The sequence below is a fragment of the Suricata suricatta genome, chromosome 2 (genome assembly GCF_006229205.1).
Source record: "Suricata suricatta isolate VVHF042 chromosome 2, meerkat_22Aug2017_6uvM2_HiC, whole genome shotgun sequence".
In the NCBI taxonomy this organism is placed as follows: Eukaryota; Metazoa; Chordata; class Mammalia; order Carnivora; family Herpestidae; genus Suricata; species Suricata suricatta.
Window position 1 is genome coordinate 178840826 of NC_043701.1, and position 6000 is coordinate 178846825.

Genomic DNA, 6000 nt, shown 5'->3' on the forward strand with positions numbered 1-6000 from the left:
AATCTTCTCCTCCGGTTGTGATTATCACCTCCCTTGGCCTCAGGATTACCATTTTTTCTGGGGTTTCCTGTTTTCTTGTTGTCTCCTCACTAGCCTACAGATCCTTTAAGGGACACACTGCACAACAGAGGGTGGTTGTTTGATGACCCAATTCACTGGTGCTAAATAAAGGGGTGCAGGGAAGCCATGATAATAGGGGTCATACGGCTAAAAGGGGGAGGAAAGCAGACCTTGACACAGAAATGCAAGGAAGTGAAATAGACATGTGTTAATTAATTTTCTAAATTAATTTTAAAATTTTGCTGATTTTATTTGAGAGAGAGAGAGTGAGAAGGGGAGAGGGACAGAGAGAAAGAGAGAGAATCCCAAGCAGACCTCATGCTCAACACGGAGCCCGATGCGGGGCTCAATCCCACGACCCTCATTTCATGACCTGAGCTGAAATCAAGAGACAGATGCTCAACAGACTGAACCCCCAGCTTCCTCTGAATTTTACTTTTTTTTAAATTTTTAAATGTTTTTATTTATTTTTGAGAGAGAGAGAAAGAGACAGTGCGAGCAGGGGCGGGGTCAGAGAGAGAGGGAGACACAGAACCAGAAGCAGTCTCCAGGCTCCGAGCTAGTTGTCAGCACAGAGCCCAACACGGGGCTCGAACCCACGATCCATGAGATCATGACCTAAGCCGAAGCTAGATACTTAACCAACTGAGCCACCCAAGCACCCCTGAATTTTACTTTTAAAGTCAAGCTCATTAGATGAACAGCCCCAGCGTGAGGGGGTGAGGCACGGGCCAAAGGAGGTCAGGAGGGCTCATCAGCTAGTCACAGGAGCCCAGGTCGCCCTTGCGAGAAAGGGGAAGCTGACTATGAAGGACCCTGCCCGCCACACGGCCAGAGCACAAACACACCGTCAGTGGAGAAGCAGCACGCAAGGGACCCGTGGCTTCTATGCCTGTCACCATTAGGGACACGTACATCGTGCAGGGCTGAGGCAGAGCCATGTGCGTAGCACCACGTCTTCCCCAGGGACACGGTAATAGTATCACTAACAATGTCAACAACTGCACTCATCACACATTCTATTTCTTCACTGAACTTCACAGTCACGACGGCCAGGGGAGGTAGGTAAGGCAGAGATGATGGTCCCCATCCTACAGACATGGAGACTGAGGCACAGAGAGATGCTGAGTGACTTGCCCAGGGTCACCCAGCTGGTGCCAGGTACGGCCAGGGCTTTGGACTCTGAGAGCCCTTCTCTGTCCTTGAAGGTGCAACAAAGCGATCGACACCAGCACCTCTCTGCTGCCTGTTCCATCAGCAGCACACCACAACATTCTGAAGATGGCCAAGGCCCCGCCACCATCTGGTCCGGGGCCACCTGTTCCAGTCCTGCAGACTGTGGTCCACCTCACCCACCAGCATCCACCTCACAAACCCTGCAGCCTGTGATCCACCGCCTTGGTGCAGATTAATGACTATTTCTGCAGACATAGCCCCTTGGGTCATCCTTGACTAAGGCATCACACATGGCCATCCACACAGAGCCTGGCTGTCCTTCAGTGTCCACCCTCCTCCCCCATTCAATCAGCCACAGGAGCAATGTGCCACCTGCATTAGAGATCATGACCTTGACACTGGAGAAGAAACCCCGCCTCCCGCTGAATGCACACTCAGCCGTGGAGACATCGCTCAGGAGGGCACGGAGTCACGACTCCCCAGTCACCTCTCCACACCCCGCCCAGCACAGTGTCTTCATGCAGGCCACACTCCCTCCTTGTGCTGTGGTGTCATGGGCGTCCCTTCCACACATGGCAAAGAGGACTCAGGCATGTAAGGAATCTCCTTTACGAAGGCTCCTTACAATCTGCTCTGCACGGAGGGAAATTCTCTCTGAAATGCCAGGGAGGTCCCTCCACTGGCCACCAGCCCTGTTAAAGACCGGGCGTGGACCCACCCTGCGTATTCCTGAAAGGAGTCAAAGATGTCTTACTGGAGTTGGAGTTCTGATCTTTTTTGTTGAGAGAGAGAGGGCGCAAGTGAGGGAGGGGCAGAGAGAGAAGCAGGGCTCGCCCGACATAGGACTCAAACCATGAGATCATGACCTGAGTCAAAGTCAGATGCTTAACCGACTGAGCCCCCCAGGCACCCAGAGTCATGACGACTAATGTGACAGTAAAGACTAGAATTTCCTCCTGGCCTCAGAGCATGCCTTCTTAGCAGGGGTGATGTCACCCCCCACCCCAACCCAGCGGTGAAATCTGGTTGTCAGGAGCTAAAAGTCTTCCACATCACGAAGCTTTGGGGCCCTCCAGGGCTCAGCCCTACTCAATGTTACTCATCAGTATTTAATGTAATGGGTTGGAGGATCCTTGAGTAAGTGTCTATGGGGCCTCCTGGGGGTGGGGGTGGAGGGTGAGGAGACAATGAAAGCAGGTTGAGGACGATCACTTGGAGAGCGCTTGGCTTGGCAGAGTCCTAGCTTCATTAAGATCGTTTCCTCATCCCAGAGACGGGAATGCGCTTTGCCAACCTTGTATCTACCGAATCCTAGGCTCTGCTGTCTCCCTGCTCTGCAGGAAACAGAACTTGAAGCCCCTCCTCTAGGCATTCAGTTTCTAGCAATATACAAGGGGCTTCTGCATAAAGGATGGTACAGTGACAGGCACGGTGGCACTTGTGAGATGTTTCAGCCTTTCCCCGGGGACACAAAGCTGGGAGACGTCCAAGCGCTCCGGCCAGGAAGGCTGAGCACGCTGCATAATTCACGAGCATAATTACAACTATGAGGACACCATGGAAAATGGCTCACGACCCAATACTGAGCAAGGAAAGCAGGGCACAATTATAGCCATCCTCTGATCAGAATCCTAGGAGTTCCGTGAGCACAGAAATTGCAGCCCTGAATGGGAAGGGGGAGGGAGGGGAATGCAAATGGCTGATTCTTTGGGTGGTGGGTTCAAGGAGGACTGACCTTTAGCCTTGGGTTTGCATGTGATGTTCATGTAAAGGGGTTCCTCCAATGAATGAACATGTTTTTTAAAAGGGTGAGGGGAGAAGAGGAAAAGCCTTCTTCCAGCAGCTTTCTTCATTTGCCTGAGACACAGGCACAACTGCATCTGGTCCCTGGGAGGAGAACTCCCGGAGGGAGGGGGGGGGGGGACAGCATGGCAGGAGGAGGGACCCCACGGGTGAGGAGGTGGGCTCATCCGGACCTGCAGGCTGCATGCCCTTCCCTAGCTTCCTGCCACCATCACCCATCCCCAGGGCAGGCTCGGCCGCTGCCCCACAGCTCAGTGCCCTGACCCACCTTCGCGGCCCTGGAAGTCAATGCCACCAGCTGGCCGCGTTCCCACCTGTGTCTCTGCATCCCAGCCCCCTTATGACCAGCCTTCCCAAACCCCACCTGACTGCACCACATCCAAAACCAAAGTCAAATCAGGAGGCTTCTCCTCCAAACCACTGACTCTCTCCCTTTGTGGATGGTATGCCACCCTCTCTGGAGCCATGCCAGGCTCCCCCCCCCCCGGTCCCCCCAGCTCATTCCAATAGGGGACCAAGGACTAGCCAGTTCTCCTGAGAGAGGCCTCTCTCTCATCCTTCTTCAGGCCCGGTGGCCTCTCTCCTGGGGACCGTAGCCATCCCTGCCAGTCTACCCCCTACAGGACTTCCAGGCTAGTCCCCCCAAAACACTACTCTGCCACATAAAAACCTCCTCTGATTCTCAGACCCAGTACAAAAGCCTCTCTCTGCAGGCTGTTCTAGAAACATGCCATTTGCTCCTACCTCCACACCTTTGCTCGCGCAGCCTGGGGTGCCCGCCCTTCGGTCTTCACCTGCCCAAGGCTGGCCAACAGCACCCACAGTCCTTCCCAACCAGGCCAGTCAGACCAGTCACTTCTCCCTCCGATTCCCCAAATATCCCCGCTGGAAAGACCTCCACTGCACATACTGGTCAAGTGCACGTTACAGGTTCATGACAAAGTGGTGGGGTTTCTGGCCTCATTGTCCCCAACGAAGGAGGCTCATACAAACAGGTAACTCAGCAATTAGGTACCGTGACTCGGCCTGGAAAGGAGGTGGCATTCCTGGAGGGGAGAGCTCTTCGCCCTCCCCCCCACCCACCGGGGCTCCCCCCCCATGGGAGAACAGAGCCTCAGAAGTCAGTGCTCTAGAAATATTTCCTGCACACGTTCTCGGCATTTTCCCCTTCCGATGCAGTATGTTTTTCTATTTTCTCTTCTCTCTTCCTGCTCCACTGCTGTTTCTCATTTTTTTTTGTTTGTTGGAAATGTCGCTCTCAATAGTAGGATAAACTAACATTTTTTGCCTGAAGTCGAGAGATTTCTATAGTAACCTAGCAAACTCCATACGGGGAATTGCTAAAATGCTGGCTTCGTTTTCATCCCCAGGAGCCAGAAATCCAAATGGCAAGTCACTTCCGGCTGGAACACTCATCAGGACTGATAGATGCTCCCTTGAAGTTTCCAGTGAAGGGCTGTGGGGCCCTGGCGACACCCAGACCACCTGTAGGCGCTGCACTGGCCACTCCAAGGCTCCTCTGGGCTCTACATCACCACGTGACGGTGAGCAGCATCGCCCAGGGTAACGAAACACCCGCCACTCGTTCTCCTTTTCTGGAAGGACCCCGATTTCCCACAGAGAACAACTATTTAAAGACACCAGCTCCCCAGACTCTCTGTGCAACAGCTCATTTGAAACCATTTAGACTCGTTGCTTTTGACATTAATTGCACTGAGTTAGTATTTGCCTCATTTCTGGGCTTGCAGAAGGCGTCCTGAGAGGTCCAGTGAGCAAAGCCGAGTTAACAGGAGTGCTCTGGGGAATGGAAAGGGGACCAGAGTCCTATAAATGCCAGAGGATGCAGTGCAGCATGGATGACGCGCAGACCTCCAGTCCAAACACATTAGCCTCGTTTCTGAAGCACAAGACAGCGAGACCATTTCTTCAGCGCGCCCCACCTCTCGGTCTGTGCTGACTGCCAAGGGACTGGAAGCTGTGTGTGAGCGTCTCAGAGTAAATGACATTGAGGTGAGCTGGCTTTATGGGTTCCCTGGGATGAGGCCGAGAGCCCGCTCAGCTAGGCCTAGGTGCTCCAACCTCAGGAACATCTCCTCTTGTACTGGGTGGCCAGCTCCTTCTCTCAGCGCCCATGGACCTTTGCTTTGAGCCATGCTGAGTTGCCCTCAGCGAATCCTTGTTCTGGAAATGTATCCGTGAGGATCTCTGACCGTTCAGTCTCTGCAAACAGGCTCTTAGGCATCCAAGGGTTTCTCATTTGTCAGCCCCCGCTGGGCTTTCTAGAACCATACTGGGGACAGAGGTTGAACAGGATTTTACAGGCAGAGCACCCGGCATGTGGACTGCTCTTGTAGCCCATCCTAATCAATGGTCCCTTCTCCGTTCCGGGCCCAGTACACAAATATTGTCCCCAGCTCGGAATTACTTGGTTTCTGTAACTAATTCTGGGGACCATGTCGGCTGGGATTGACTTTTGCTGCTAAGGGCACAGAAGTACTGAAAGCTATAAAGGTATCAACTGGTAGTTCTCAAGCCTGGCTGTACATTAGAAACACAAGGAGAGCTTTGAAAAATTTAGACCTCCAGGCCCTTCTCCAAAGGATTCAGCTTTAAAAAGTGTCAACAATAGCCAAAACATGGAAGGAGCCCAAATGTCCATCCCCTGACGAATGGATCAAGAAGATGTGGTATGTATTCACCATGGAGTACTACATGGCAATGAGAGGGAATGACATATGGCCCTTCGTAGGAAAGTGGATGGACCTTGAGGGTGTCATGCTGAGTGAAGTAAGCCAGGCAGAGAAGGACAGAAACCACATGTTTGCACTCATAGGTCTAGCAGGAAAACAGGAGAGACCTAATGGAGAACCAGGGGGAGCGGAGGAGGGAGAGAGAGTTGGGGAGAGAGAGGGATGCAAAACTTGAGAGACTATTGAATGCTGAGAATGAACTGAGGGTTGA

At 52.8% G+C, this 6000-nt stretch overlaps 1 protein-coding gene across 3 annotated transcripts in view; it reads right to left on the reverse strand.

Annotated features, from left to right (window-relative positions):
- The window catches only part of CPXM2 (carboxypeptidase X, M14 family member 2), a 129988-nt gene that overhangs the window by 22108 nt on the left and 101880 nt on the right, over window positions 1-6000 (reverse strand). The window lies entirely within an intron of this gene.